At 46.6% G+C, this 15,062-nt stretch overlaps 1 pseudogene; it reads left to right on the top strand.

The window, feature by feature from the left end:
• The first annotated feature begins 11,866 nt into the window (after positions 1–11,866).
• On the top strand, positions 11,867–11,984 carry LOC124557218 (annotated as a pseudogene).
• Positions 11,985–15,062: the final 3,078 nt, after the last annotated feature.

The following is a 15,062-nucleotide window of genomic DNA, read 5'->3' as shown; positions in this document are numbered from 1 at the left end:
CATGTTTGCACCTGTTACTGTCCTTGAAAGTAGTCACCAGCGTTGTGTAGAACCCGTTGCCAGCGATGTGGAAGGCGTAGGATACCGTTATCAGAGCCTGTTCTGTTGATGGTGCGAATGGAGCCGTCTACTGCCTGTCGAATCTCTGGAACAGTTCTGAAGTGAACGCCACGAAGTGGTTCCTTCATCTTCGGAATCAAATCAAAATCACAAGAACTTAAGTCCGGGGAGTATGGTGGATGGTACAACACTTCCCAGTCCCATCGACCGAACAGAGCAGCCACAGCTTGCGCTGTATGCGCCCGCGCATTATCGTGCAAAATGATGGGTGGGTTGCACAGAAAGTGTCGCCGCTTCTTTCGCAAAACTGGTCGCAGGTGATGCTCCAAAAACGAACAGTAATACTGTGCATTGACGGTCTTCCGTGGAGGAACGTAATGTGTTAGGATAACACCATCACAGCCGTACACGAAAATCACCATAACTTTCACCATACTAGCGCTCTGACGCACTTTCGACTTTCGCGGCGACCCATAATGACGCCATTCGTTGGATTGGCGTTTCAGTTTTGGCTTCGTGGCATTCACTTCAGAACTGTTCCAGAGATTCGACAGGCAGTTGACCGCTCCATTCCCATCATCAACAGAACAGGGTCTGCTAACGGTATACTACGCCTCCCATATCGCTGGCAACGAGTTCTGCACAACGCTGGTGACTACTTCAAAGGACAGTAATAGGTGCAAACATGTGTCTTTTGTATCGGTTGTGAATAAATAGTCGCCACTATTAAGTTCCAACCCTCGTAAGTAGTCATCTTTTAAACATTCTTTAAGTTTGCTCCACATGTAATGTAACGATATAGATATCAGTAGATGGCGACGCTGTGACGCAGAACAGAGCGGCACGCGATATTCAAAGCAACAATGATCCAATGGTATTTGAACAGAGTGAGAAGCTACGAGACGTAACGCGCTAGTAAATATAAACATCACGGTTGAGCTGTCACTGGGCGAGACAGTGAGATGTAGGCAGTCCTAATTTACAGCTAGGCAGTGAGAGTGGCTTCGGTTTTTCGCTTCGTTAGTGAGTGCGCGCTAGCACACAAAGAGATTAGTTGTCCACGTTCGCAATTATGAGTTCGGTTAGTAGACTGAAATGTTAGAACTATTTGCTTCATTAACCTAGAAGTCGTAACCCACATCGTAATTAGTAAATTCTACCTATGTGAAGGTATCTAATAACCATAGGGCATTCATCTGCTATGTTAAACGCAGTGCACTGAAGAAGCTTTAGTTGCAGTGCAACTAATTCGTTAAAAAAAGGTTTAAATATAAAAATAGTCTCATTCTTCGCTATTATCGTCTTATTCTGGAAGCTGCATATGTGTATACTTTAAATCAGCGTTAAATGTGCATATGTTCTAAAATCTTGAAGCTAAGGAAGAATTTACCATTTAAAAGCTCTCGTGCAACCATCGGCCTAATGTAACAAGAAACCTGATTCATCTCACTAGACGACACGTTTCCATTGATTCACGGTTCAATCTCTGTGATATCGTACCCACTGCAGTCACAATTGACGATGTCATTCGGCGACATGGGAAGACGTAGGAATAGTCTGCTATGGAACTTTATGTTCAACGCCTGCCAATCTTCCACAGATCGCTACACATTCTACTTTACAGAGCAAGCAAGCTTCCGACCTCCAAGCTCTGTGATGAGTAGTGGACAGCCAACATTTCCCAGTCTATTCACGTTTCACCGCCCTTCAGCAACTTTCCACAGATGAACACGACAGTAGTACGTGAACTAAAGACCAGCTTCGCATTTATCCAAATCTTCGTTCCAAGGCGCCGAACATAACAATCTGCTCTTTTTCAAAGTCGCTTAGGGCGGAGGATTTTCTCATTTGCTGCCCATACCGTAGCTAGAATGATTCCCAATTGGTTCCTACCCAGATTATACACGATAGTCAGAAGAAGTCTAAGAAGCTTTCAAGTGCGTTGCAGGTAAGCCTGTGTTAAGAAATAATTGTTAAGAAAGGAATTGGAAACGTCACGCCGTTTCCGAGCTAATCAGCGGTGAAATTAGCAAACGTAAATGCAAATGTCGTGTGACTAGGGCCTCCCCTCGGGTAGACCGTTCTCCGGGTGCAAGTCTTCCGATTTGACGCCACTTCGGGGGCTTGCGCGTCGATGGGGATGAAATGATGATGATTAGGACAACACAACACCCAGTCCCTGAGCAGAGAAAATCTCCGACCCTGCCGGGAATCGAACCCGGCCTCATAGGATTGACCTGCTGTCGCGCTGACCACTCAGCTACCGGAGGTGGACAAGTTAGCTCATGAAGTTGTTTTACGCGCGAATTCAAGTTGCCCGCCATATACAATTAGTTGGCTTCGTAGCCTAGATGATAGCGCACGAGACTGCTCAGCCTTTGGCGTGCGTTCGATCCATGTTACCGTCCCATGTCAAATTTTTGTATTGCTCTCTTGCTCGGTTTTAGGAAACCAATTGAAACCCATTTGGCGACACGCGCGCATCGGTCTGATTGGCTAATTTCAATGACAATTAACTAGGAAGCGACGCAGCGTGCTGAATTTTTTTCTTAGCAATTATTTCTCGGTACAGTCTACCCTGCAACTCCCTTACAAGCTTTTCATACTGTTTCTGACCATCCCATATACTTTCCTTGCCGAGTCATGTGCTGTCAACGCCACCAACTGACTTTAAGTCTCGCGGTAGGCAGTGATCATAATGTTTTGGCTCATCGGCGTACATTTCATTTATAACTGGATAATATCTCGCTAAAATGTGTAGTTCGTCCACTTCCGATGTTACGTTCGCATTTATCGTTAACAGCAGACTTCGGCGACCTGCGCGTCGATGGGGATGAAATGATGATGATTAGGACAACACAACACCCAGTCCCTGAGCAGAGAAAATCTCCGACCCTGCCGGGAATCGAACCCGGCCTCATAGGATTGACCTGCTGTCGCGCTGACCACTCAGCTACCGGAGGTGGACAAGTTAGCTCATGAAGTTGTTTTACGCGCGAATTCAAGTTGCCCGCCATATACAATTAGTTGGCTTCGTAGCCTAGATGATAGCGCACGAGACTGCTCAGCCTTTGGCGTGCGTTCGATCCATGTTACCGTCCCATGTCAAATTTTTGTATTGCTCTCTTGCTCGGTTTTAGGAAACCAATTGAAACCCATTTGGCGACACGCGCGCATCGGTCTGATTGGCTAATTTCAATGACAATTAACTAGGAAGCGACGCAGCGTGCTGAATTTTTTTCTTAGCAATTATTTCTCGGTACAGTCTACCCTGCAACTCCCTTACAAGCTTTTCATACTGTTTCTGACCATCCCATATACTTTCCTTGCCGAGTCATGTGCTGTCAACGCCACCAACTGACTTTAAGTCTCGCGGTAGGCAGTGATCATAATGTTTTGGCTCATCGGCGTACATTTCATTTATAACTGGATAATATCTCGCTAAAATGTGTAGTTCTTCCACTTCCGATGTTACGTTCGCATTTATCGTTAACAGCAGACCTTTGAAACATCAATATCGACCGCCGGCCGCTGTGGCCGAGCGGTTCTAGGCGCCTCAGTCCAGAACCGCGCTGCTGCTGCGGTCGCAGGTTCGAATCCTGCCTCGGGTATGGATGTGTGTGACGTCCTTAGGTTAGTTAGGTCTAAGTAGTTCCAATTCTAGGGGACTGATGACCTCAGATGTTAAGTCCCATAGTGCACAGAGCCATTTGAACCATTTGAATATCGACCCAAGTAAAAATTTAGACTTGATCTGAACTGATTGCAGTCTTTCAACAATCGTAGCCTATTAGCTATTACAACTGTTCTAACTAATTAAGGAATTGCCCAAAGGCGCAGGTACAACCTTCGAGCCAACGCCCAGGGAGGAAACACAAATATCACAGCCCATTAACATGTCTAATATGGTGTAGGAAAACCGTTGGCACTCAGGAAACCTTCCATTCGTCCCGGAGTGGATAAATACAGGAGTTTTACTGTTTCCAAGGCAATCTTATACCATCTTTCCTCCAAAATAGTGGAAAATTCAGCTAACGATGATGGACATGGATAGCGATCACGCACCCTTCTCTCCAAAGTAGGCCACAAAGGCTATTGACATCTGCTGACTGTTGTGGCCAGAGGAGATGCGAAAGCTCCTCCTTGCACTCACAAAACCAGTCCTGTAAGATGTCAGCTGCGCGAACAGGGGCCCTGTCGTTTTGGAACACAGAATCGCCATTGGGGAACAAATATTGTATCATTGGGTGGACCTGATCAGCTAACATGATCACATCTGACAGTACTGCGACCTTGCAGAGTAACCGTGGGACCCATGGAATTCCACGATACGGATGCCCAGATCATCAGCGGACCCCCGTCAGACGGCAGCTGTGACATAGCGGTTCTAGGTGCTTCAGTCCGGAACCGCGCGACTGCTACGGTCGCAGTTTCGAATCCTGCCTCGGGCATGGATGTGTGTGATGTCCTTAGGTTAGTTAGGTTTAAGTAGTTCTAGGTCTAGAGGACTGATGACCTCAGATGTTAAGTACCATAGTGCACAGAGCCATTTGAACCATTTGTTGTTTCACTCTTGAGACGTAAACTCGACCAGAAATTGGAAACGGTGTGGAACAAGACTCATCCTACCAAATGACTTTCTTCCACTACTTTATAGTCCAAGTTTTATAGCTTCGGCACCACGTTTTCCTGTCACGGGAATATGCATCAGTGACGTGGGTTTCACATTCCAGCCCACATTGCAGTTTTTCAGATTACGAACCTCCTTTCGTGTTGTTTCGGTGCTGACAGGGTTCGCGACTCCGACATCCAGTTCTGCAGTGACATTTGCAACTGTCGCCCTATTACTTTTCGTCACAATCCTCTTCAGTGCCCGTCCGTCACGATCACTCAACACACACTTTCGTCCGCGTTGTGACTTAGCGGAGAATGTTTTTCCGCTTTGCATGTATCCGTATAAATCTTTGATACAATGCCTCTCGAAACACCGAGCACCTCGGCTATCTAGGTTACGGCAGCAGGCACCATACTAGCATCAGCACGTTTCCCGCGCCGGACGTTGTGGACGGGCGGTTCTAGGCGCTTCAGTCCGGGGCCGCGCTGCTGCTACGGTCGCAGGTTCGAATCCAGCCTCGGGCATGGATGTGTGTGATGTCCTTAGGTTAGTTAGGTTTAAGTAGTTCTAAGTCTAGGGGACTGCTGACCTCAGATGTTAAGTCCCATTGTGCTTAGAGCCTTTTGAACATTTCCCACATTCGAACTCACTTAGCTTCGACATAATGCTCACGCAAATATGCAGAACAATGTTCTGACCACGACTGACACTTGAAACGTATTGAAACCATTTCACAGGTGCCGTTCGTGGTAAAGCACAACAGCGCAACTTGTAGACTTATCTAGCATTTGCATTTTCACTGAAGAGCCAAAAAACTGGTATAGGCGTGCGTATTCAAATACAAAGATATGTAAACAGGCAGAATGCGGAGCTGCAGTCGACATCGCCTATATAAGACAACAAGTGTCTCGTGCAGCTGTTAGATCGGTTACTACTGCTACAATGGCAGGTTATCAAGATTTAAATGAGTTTGAACGTGGTGTTATAGTCAGCGCATGAGCGATGGGACACAGTATCTCCGAGGTAGCGATGAAGTGTGGATTTTCCCGTAAGACCACGTACGATTGTACCGTGAAATCAGAAATACGGTAAAACTGAAATCTCCGACATCGCTGCGGCCGGAACAAGATCCTCCAAGAACGGGATCGACGACGACTGAAGAGAATCGTTAACCGTGATAGAAGTGCAACCCTTCCGCAAATTGCTGAAGATTTCAATGCTGGGTCATCAACAAGTGTCAGCGTGCGAACCATTCAACGAAACATCATCTATACGGGCTTTCAGAGCCAAAGGCCCACTCGTTTACCCCTGATGACTGCACGACACAAAGCTTTTCGCCTCGCCTGGGCCGTCAACTCAGACATTGGACTGTCGATGACTGGAAACATGTTGCCTGGTCGGATGAGTCTCATTTCAAATTGTATCGATCGGATGGACGTGTACGGGTATGGAGACTACCTCATGAATCTATGGACCCTGCATCTCAGCAAGGGAGTGTTCAGGATGGTGGAGGCTCTGTAATGGTGTGGGGCGTGAGTATTTGGAGTGATATGGGACCCCAGATACGTCTAGATACGACTCTGACAGGTGACACGTACGTAATCATCCTGTCTGAGCACTTTGCATTCATTCATGTCCATTGTGCATTTCCACGGACTTGGGCAATTCCAGGAGGTCAGTGCCAATCGTCTAGAATTGCTACACAGTTGCTCCCGGAACACCGTTCTGTGTTTAAACACTTCCGCTGGCCACCAAACTCCCCAGACATGAACATTATGCAGCACATCTGGGCTGCCTTGCAACCTGCTGTTCAGAAGAGATCTCCACCCCCTCGTTCTCTTACAGGCTGCGGATTAATAGTGTCAATTTCCTCCAGTACTACTTCAGACATTTTTCGAGTCCATGCCATCATGCCATCATGTTGCGGCATTTATGCGTGCTCGCGGGGGCCCTAGAATATATTATGTGGGTGTACCAGTTTCTTTGCCTCTTCAGTATATATTTAAGCATGTACTTCTCGCCATGTTTCCACATTTTTGTTCAACTTATATACAACACGTAATACCCGAACGTGTCCAACACAGTGTGGCGACTATTGCATCATTCATTACTTTCCTTAGTCCGCATCGATCCGATAATTCTTTATCCACATACTCCCAGCTCTACATACTTTCGTAAGTGGCGGATGGTAGAAAACATCCTAATGAAACGATTGTAAAAGACCAAACTGAGAATCATCGAGGAATGGTGGTTCTGTGACTGATCCACGTTGTTGAGTAGAACTAATACCTCGAAGATATTTACATTAAGACGCGCCCAGTTTTTTTTCCGTAGGACAACAAGGAACCATAGCAATGACCTACATGTCTAACGCAATGAATGAGCATACTGTTCTATTATACACTAGCTGACAATAAAATTGGAAATACTATAAAGATGGTATGCAACAAACTTCAAACTGATATGAAGTGTACTACAGGCTTGGCTACATATATCAGTAGCATTTCACAGCAATTGCTCAAAGTAGTTGGGAGTAAAATAGCTCTGAGCACTATGGGGCTTAACTTCTGAGTTCATCAGTCCCCTAGAACTTAGAACTACTTAAACCTAAGGCATCACACACATCCATGCTCGAGGCAAGGTTCGAACCTGCGACCGTAGCGGTCGTGCGGGTCCAGACTGTAGCGCCTAGATCCGCTCGGCCACCTCGGTCTGCGTAGTCAGAAGTAAGGTCATCTGTATTCGATGCATAAAGAGAGATTATGCAGCAGGTTTATCATCCATAAATAGCATTTGAGTGTTGGCTGTTTGTAAGAACAGAGAGTTATGCTTCGTGTAAGAACAGCGAAGTATGTACCAGCACGTGTAGGACTTCGACAGCGGCAGTAATGTCACGTACCTTGAGTTAGGTAATGAGCTTGTTTGCGACAAGACAAGTGCCCGCACTGACAGTTGCAACGACTTCCGCAGCACCGCTGACTGTCAACACGGGGAGCCTTGTTGTGGCATCCCTAGACATGCCACCTGAGAGATGAGTGCGACTGTGGTGCGTCCAACGACGACACAAAACACAGGAGCGGCTCTACTTCGTGTTTTCAGATGAGTCCCAGGTATGCGTACAGCATCACGACGAACGTTTCCGTGTGTGGGGGCTTCAAGGAGAACCAACGTTGCCAGATTATACTCGCCATTGTCATACAGACTCAGCAACTGGCGTAATGGAATGGATTGCCATTGGTTACGCAACACTATCACCTTAGAAATATTTGCTTCGTAAATAAAAACCTCCTTTTCTTGCAGCATTTTATTTCTCCCAGATGCGTTTCGCCTTTTTTTTGCCCTACGGTGTCTTCAGTGGGATCTACAATTATACAGTTTTGTTTTGACATGTGTTATGTTTAGATTATCAAACAGTTCACGTCGCATTTTTTTATGTGAATAAGCAACTACTTAGTTTCTTGGCACCTGCGTTTCCTCTCTTGTGATCTGGAGGCTGCACTACCACTTCATTTCCGAAACATTGTTTACACTAACAGATAAAATAATGGAATAACACTCATAAAGAGGATTATAATAATAGTAAAACACCCAACACCCTTTCATTCACTTCTCTATGAACCCCTCCACAGAAAATTTAAACCAAAACTCAAATCAGCTAATCACCAAAGCTTTCAACCACTCTCTGACAAATGGTTCAAATGGCTCTGAGCACTATGGGACTTAACTTCTAAGGTTATCAATCCCCTAGAACTTAGAACTACTTTAACCTAACTAACCTAAGGACATCACACACATCCATGCCCGAGGCAGGATTCGAACCTGCGAGCGTAGCGGTCGCGCGGTTCCAGACTGTATCACCCAGAACCGCTCGGCCACCCCGGCCGGCCGCTCTCTGACAGCTATTACATTCATATTAAACACTCTACAACTCAAACCACCAACACAACCAACACCCCCCTCCTCCGTGCCCCCTCCGCCTCCCCCCCCCCCCCACACACAATACACACACGCATACAAACAAATATGCACTCTTCAGCTCTCTCTCTCTCTCTCTCTCTCTCTCTCACACACACACACACACACACACACACACACACACACAGAAAGAGAGACAGAGAGATAAACATTAGTGTTTAACGGATTCTTCGTTAGGTTGGCAACATGTAGGTAAACAAACTAAACAGGAGGAAACCCATAGTGAACGCACAATATTTACGTTTTTAAAAGCACAGTTTTCGAACAAATGTCTATAACTAGTGGCAAAAGAGTAATGGGGCACCACAAAAAAAAGGGTAAACATTGTGAACAGGGTGAAAGAAAAAGTTGGAAATATAAAAATGTGCTTATGTTTGGGGAATGAAGTGGTAGTGCGACATCCAGACGAGAAGAGAGGGAACGCGGATGCCAACTAACCGTTCGTAATTACATATTTATATAAAAAAACGCGACGTGAACCGTTTGATAATCTAAAAATAACACATACCAAAACAAAACTGTGTTGTTGTAGATCCCACTGAAGATGCCTTAGAGTAAAAAAAGGCAAAACGCGTCTGAGAGAAATAAATTAAAGCGTAGCAAGAAAAGGCGGTTTTTACTTACAAAACAAATACTTCTGTGATTGCTGCGGAGGATGGCCACGCAAACAGTCACCTGAGGTTCACACAGCTGGGAACTAGGAAAGCCTCCGTTAAATTTCTTATGGGTTAATGCCGGTTATTGCATCGTGACTTCATGGCTTCTGTGATGTTATCTCTCAACAAGATAACGCAAGACCGTGTTGTCCTTGTCCTGACCCCTCTCAATCCCCCCCCCCCCCCGCCCCCCCCCCCACCCCCACCCCACGTTACGGAGGGTCTTCGACTGTTGTCTTGGCGAGCACGTTCTCTAACTGCCACACCCATTGAAAACGTCTGGTCATGGGTTGCCGAGCAACTGGTGCGCCGTCACTCACGAGCCACTACGGTTGATGAAGTCTGGTGTTGTGTAATATCCTAAGCGAGTATAAGGCTTCCATTCAGTCCCTTATCTGGTGTGGTAGTTGAAGATAGCAAAATGAAAGCCGAAGTTTTAAGTTTCACATTCATAAAATCGTTCACACAGGACAATCGTACAAACATGCCGTCATTTCACCATCGGTCAGACTCTCGTATGGACGACATAGTAATAAGCATCCCTGGCGTTGAATAGCAACTGAAAGACATGAAAGCAAATAAATCGTCAGGCACGTATGGAATCCCAGTTCGATTTTACAAAGAGTACTCTACGGCATTGGCCCTTCCCCTAGCTTGCATTCATCGCGAAACTCTCGCCCAGTACGAAGCCGAAGCGACTGGAAAAAGGCGCAGGCGACTCAAGTATACAAGAAGGGTAAAAGAACGAACCCGCAAAATTATAGATTAATGTTTCTAACTTCTGTTTGCAGCAGAATCCTTGAACATGTTCTCAGCTTGAATATCATAAACTTTCTTGAGAAGCCTTATGCCCTCGAATCAGCATGGTTTTAGAAGGCATCGCTCGTGCGAAACTCAGATTGCCCTTTTCTCACATGATATATGCGAACTGTGGATGAAGGGCAACAGGCAGATTCCATATTTCTACATTTCCGGAAAGCATTTGACGTGGATTCCCATTGCAGGCTGTTAACGAAGGTACGACCATATGGAATAGTTCACAGATACAGGATGACAATTATTGAACTATATGAATAAAAACCGTAAATTAGTTACAAACTACGGCGTGCACACACTTTATTCAACATGTAAACGTCACTAAAGGTATTCGGATTTAGGTTATGACGTGTTCGATATGCCTGCCATCACTGATGATAATGTGTCTCAGTAGAATAGCGAAATTCTGCATGACCCATTGAAGTGTCGGAACATTGATGCTGTCGATGACCTCCTGAATGGCTGTTTTTAGCTCAGCAATGGTTTTGGGGTTATTGCTGTACACCTTGTCTTTAATATAGCCACACAAAAAGGAGTCACATTTATTCAGATCCGCAGAATGCGGCGGCCAATCGAGGCCCATGCCAGTGGCCTCTGGGTACCCCAGAGCCAGAATGTGGTCACAAAAGTACTCCTCCAGGATGTCAGACACTCTCCTGCTTCGATGAGGACGATCTCCGTCTTGCATGACCCACATCTTGCCGAAATCGAGGTCACTTTGTATCATGGGGATGAAATCACCTTCCATAACCTTCACGTACCGTTAGGTAGTCACCGTATCATCAAGGAATGTCGCATAGATTATTCTGTGACTGGATATTGCACACCACACAGTCACCCGGTGAGGGTGAAGAGACTTCTCGATGGCGAAATGCGTAATCTCATTCCCCCAAAAGCGCCAGTTTTGCTTATTGACGAACCCATCCCAGTAAAAGTGGGCTTCGTCACTAAACCAAACCGTACAGCGCATACTAATTCCCATCATGCCCCGCGGCCAGCCGTGGAGATTGAACGTCCAACGCAAACCGTTCACAAGCTATGATGATTTTATTTCATGTAGTTCACTAATCGTCACCCTGTGTGTGAGTGGCCCGAAGACTTCTTAAGTAATAGAATCCAGTATGGTGTCCTCGACGACGACTGTTCATCAGAGATGTGGGTATCGCCAGGAGTGCCCCAGCGAAGTGCGATGGGACCGCTGTTGTTCTCTATATACGTAAATGATTTGGTGGACAGAGTGGGCAGTAATCTGCCGTTGTTTGCTGATGAAGCCGTGGTGTACGGTAAGGTATCGAAGTTGAATGACTATAGGAAGATGCAATATGACTTAGACAAAATTTCCAGTTGGTGTTATGAATGGAAGCTAGCCCTAAATGTGGAAAAATGTAAGGCAATACGGATGAGTACGAAGATCAAACCTGTAATGTTTGGATACGGTATTACTAGAGTCCTGCTTGACACAGTCAGGTCGTTTAAATATCTGGGCGTATCGTTGCAAAGCGATATGAGATGGAACGAGCATGTGAGAAATGCGGTAGGAAGGCGTATGGTCGTCTTCGTTTTATTGGCAAAATTTGAGGAAAGAGTGGTTCACCTGTAAAGGAGACCGCATATAGAACGATGGTGCGACGTATTCTTGAGTATTGCTCGAGTGTTTGGGATCCGTACCAGATCGGACTGAAGAAAGATATCTTAGCAGTTCAGAAGTGGGTTGCTAGATTTGTTACCGCTAGGTTTGAAAAACGCCAATGGCCATGCCGCAGTGGTAACACCGGTTCCCGTTAGATCACCGAAGTTAAGTGCTGTCGGGCTGGGCTAGCACTTGGATGGGTGACCATCCCGTCTCCCTAGCGATGTTGGCAAGCGGGATGCACTCAGCCCTCGAGGGGCAAACTGAGGAGCTACTTGGTTGAGAAGTAGCGGCTCCGGACTCGTAAACTGACTTATGGCTGGGAGAGCGGTGTGCTGATCACATGCCCTTCATATCCACATCCAGTGACGCCTGTGGGCTGAGGATGACACGGCGGCCGGTCGGTACTGTTGGGCCTTCATGGCCTGTTCGGCCGCAGTTTAGTTTGTTTTAGGTTTTAATAACAGGTAAGTGGTATAGAGATGCTTCAGGAACACAGATATGAATCCCTAGAAGAAACACTATTGAGAAAATTTAGAGAACCGGCGCCGCACTGCATAGCCGTGCGGTCTGGGCGCCTTGCCCCGGTTCGAGGGGCCTCCCCCCCCCCCCCTCCTCCGCCGCCCCGCCCATCGAAGGTTCGAGTCCTCCCTCGGACATGGGTGTGTGTGTGTGTTGTCCTTAGCGTAACTTAATTTAAGTTAGATTAAGTAATGTGTTAGGCTAGGGACCGATGACTCCATCAGTTTGGTCCCATAGGAACGTACTCGCTCTATTTACGAGCGGAACAGGAAAGGAAATAACTAGTAGTGGTACAGGTTACCCTCCGAAACGCACCGTACGGTGGCTTGAGGGGAATATGTAGATGTAGATTGAAGCAGCAAGGAACGACGCTGCCGTATCTGTCGCCCAAGCTCTGTTTTACTCGATTCTCAACCGGGTTTGTGTCATTGCTGCTACAAGAGATGACAGCTCTGACAACTAAATTTGACATCCAGTATACCCAAAAATTACCTTCAAACTTAATAATGTACTCTTATTACTATACTGTATACGCACAATGAGCAAAATGCGTTATTTGCTATCCTACTTGGTGCTGCAATTTTGATGACGAGCAGTGTACATCGAACAAGAGCCACAAGCTTTTAATTTTGGAAGCGAATGTGTAGAAAAACTGTGGTGCTCACATAGTTCCACGTGGAAAGACACAGAAGCTTTTGATTTCATCCTAAAGATACACCAATCTATAACTAGACACTGTCTCGACTTGAAAACTTGTCTTTCATAGACATTTGATGGATGGAAAAATAAAACACTTCTGCTGTCATTTTACTGGCTAAACTGGGACGCATGAAGTAATATAAGAGGCAGTCAAAGGAAAACGAGACCGATAGAAAAAGAAATAAGGAAGCTGATTACAATTTAATACTAATTTAATACATTTATCCCACTGTATCACAACACAGTCAGTGCCTTCATGGATAAATGTTTGCGGTTGCCTCTGGTTCAAAATGGTTAAAATTGCTCTGAGCACTATGGGACTTAACTTCTGAGGTCATCAGTCCCCTAGAACTTAGAACTACTTATACCTAACTGACCTAAGGACATCACACACATCCATGCCCGAGGCAGGGTTCGAAACTGCGACCGTAGTGGTCGCGCGGTTCCAGACAGAAGCGCCTAGAGCCGCTTGGCTACACCGGCCGGCGGTTGCGTCTGGAGCCATGATTGTACTCAGGTGTGCAGCTCCTTGGCTCGGCTCTGAGCACTATGGGACTTAACAGCTGTTGTCATCAGTCCCCCAGAACTTAGAACTACTTAAACCTAACTAACCTAAGGACATCACACAACACCCAGTCATCACGAGGCAGAGAAAATCCCTGACCCCGCCGGGAATCGAACCCGGGAACCCGGGCGCGGGAAGCGAGAACGCTACCGCACGACCACGAGATGCGGACGCAGCTCCTAGTCCGAAGCAAATCTACGGCCACAGAAGTCTTTCTCCAAAAATATGGAAATCTTACGGGGAGAGATTGGAACTGTATGGAGAATGAGTAAGGACTTCCTAGCCCGCCCGGCTAGCCGCGTTGTCTAACACGCTGCTTCCCGAACGGGAAGGCGTGACGGTCCTCGGCACGAATCCGCCCGGCTTATTAGTGTCGAGGTTCGGTGTGCCGGCTACCCTGTGGATGGTTTTTAAGTCGGTTTTACATCTACCTCGGCGAATGCAGGCTGGTTCCCCTTATTCTGCCTCAGTTACACTGTGTCGGCGATTGCTGCACAAACACCGTTTCCACGTACGCGTACACCATAATTACTTCACCACGCAAACATTTGGAGCTACACTCGTCTGGTATGAGACGTTCCCGGCGGGGTCCACTGGGAGCCGAAACCCACAATAACCCCGGGTTCGGTGTGGGGTGGTGGTGGGTTGGGTGGACTGCTGTGGCCTATTGTGGGGATGTGAACCACTGAAAGCTACGGCCGGACGAAGCCTCTCCGTCGGTTCTAGGTCCCTGGTTTAATACAATACAATAAAACACAAAACAAGGACTTCCCAGAGAAATTTCTGCAGAAGAGGTCCACGTCTGTTACAGTCAAGGTTCCGTAGGTGACTGCAAACATTTTTCCATTAAAGACACTGCCCATCTTGTCTCACAGTGGGATAAATGTGTATTGAAAACATAGAAAACGTCGTAACAACCAAACCGTATGAAATTCGTATACGCCTCTTTGGGATAACGTAGTGAGACATCTAGGGACCTGGAAGCTTGAGTCGTCATCTCTCCCTCAAAAATTCCTATCTGTGCCCTCAACAGGCTAGGTGATATTCACAGATTTCTTCGACGTCCGAGATACGATACTCATCGAATTCAGCGAGCACGAAAAAGCCATTAACAGTGACTTGTACTACCAGACAATAAGTAGCCTATGCAAGTCCACCTTGAGAAGGCGGCCTGGGCTGCTTACGGAGTAAGTGATTCTGCATCACGGTAACAAGGATCCACACGTCTCCAGCGTCACACATGAAGTGTAATGGCCAAGTTCAAGAGGGAGTAGCTTGATCATCCGCCCTCGACTTGCATTTGTTTCGTCCGCTAAAAAAACATCACAAAGAGAAGCTCTCAAGTCGGCCGACGAACTGAAGGACAAAGTAGAGCACTAGCTCCTGTCACAGTCGCAGGAATTCTGGAGACAGGGAATCCTTCGCCTCATGAAACAGTGAAATAGTTGTGCTCAGGCCTCTGGTGACTAAAATAAATGTCGTGTGACTAGGGCCTGCCGTCGGGTAGACCGTTCGTCGGGTGGA

This window comes from Schistocerca americana, chromosome X (genome assembly GCF_021461395.2).
Source record: "Schistocerca americana isolate TAMUIC-IGC-003095 chromosome X, iqSchAmer2.1, whole genome shotgun sequence".
Lineage (NCBI taxonomy): Eukaryota > Metazoa > Arthropoda > Insecta > Orthoptera > Acrididae > Schistocerca > Schistocerca americana.
This window is presented reverse-complemented; position numbering and strand designations above follow the sequence as displayed.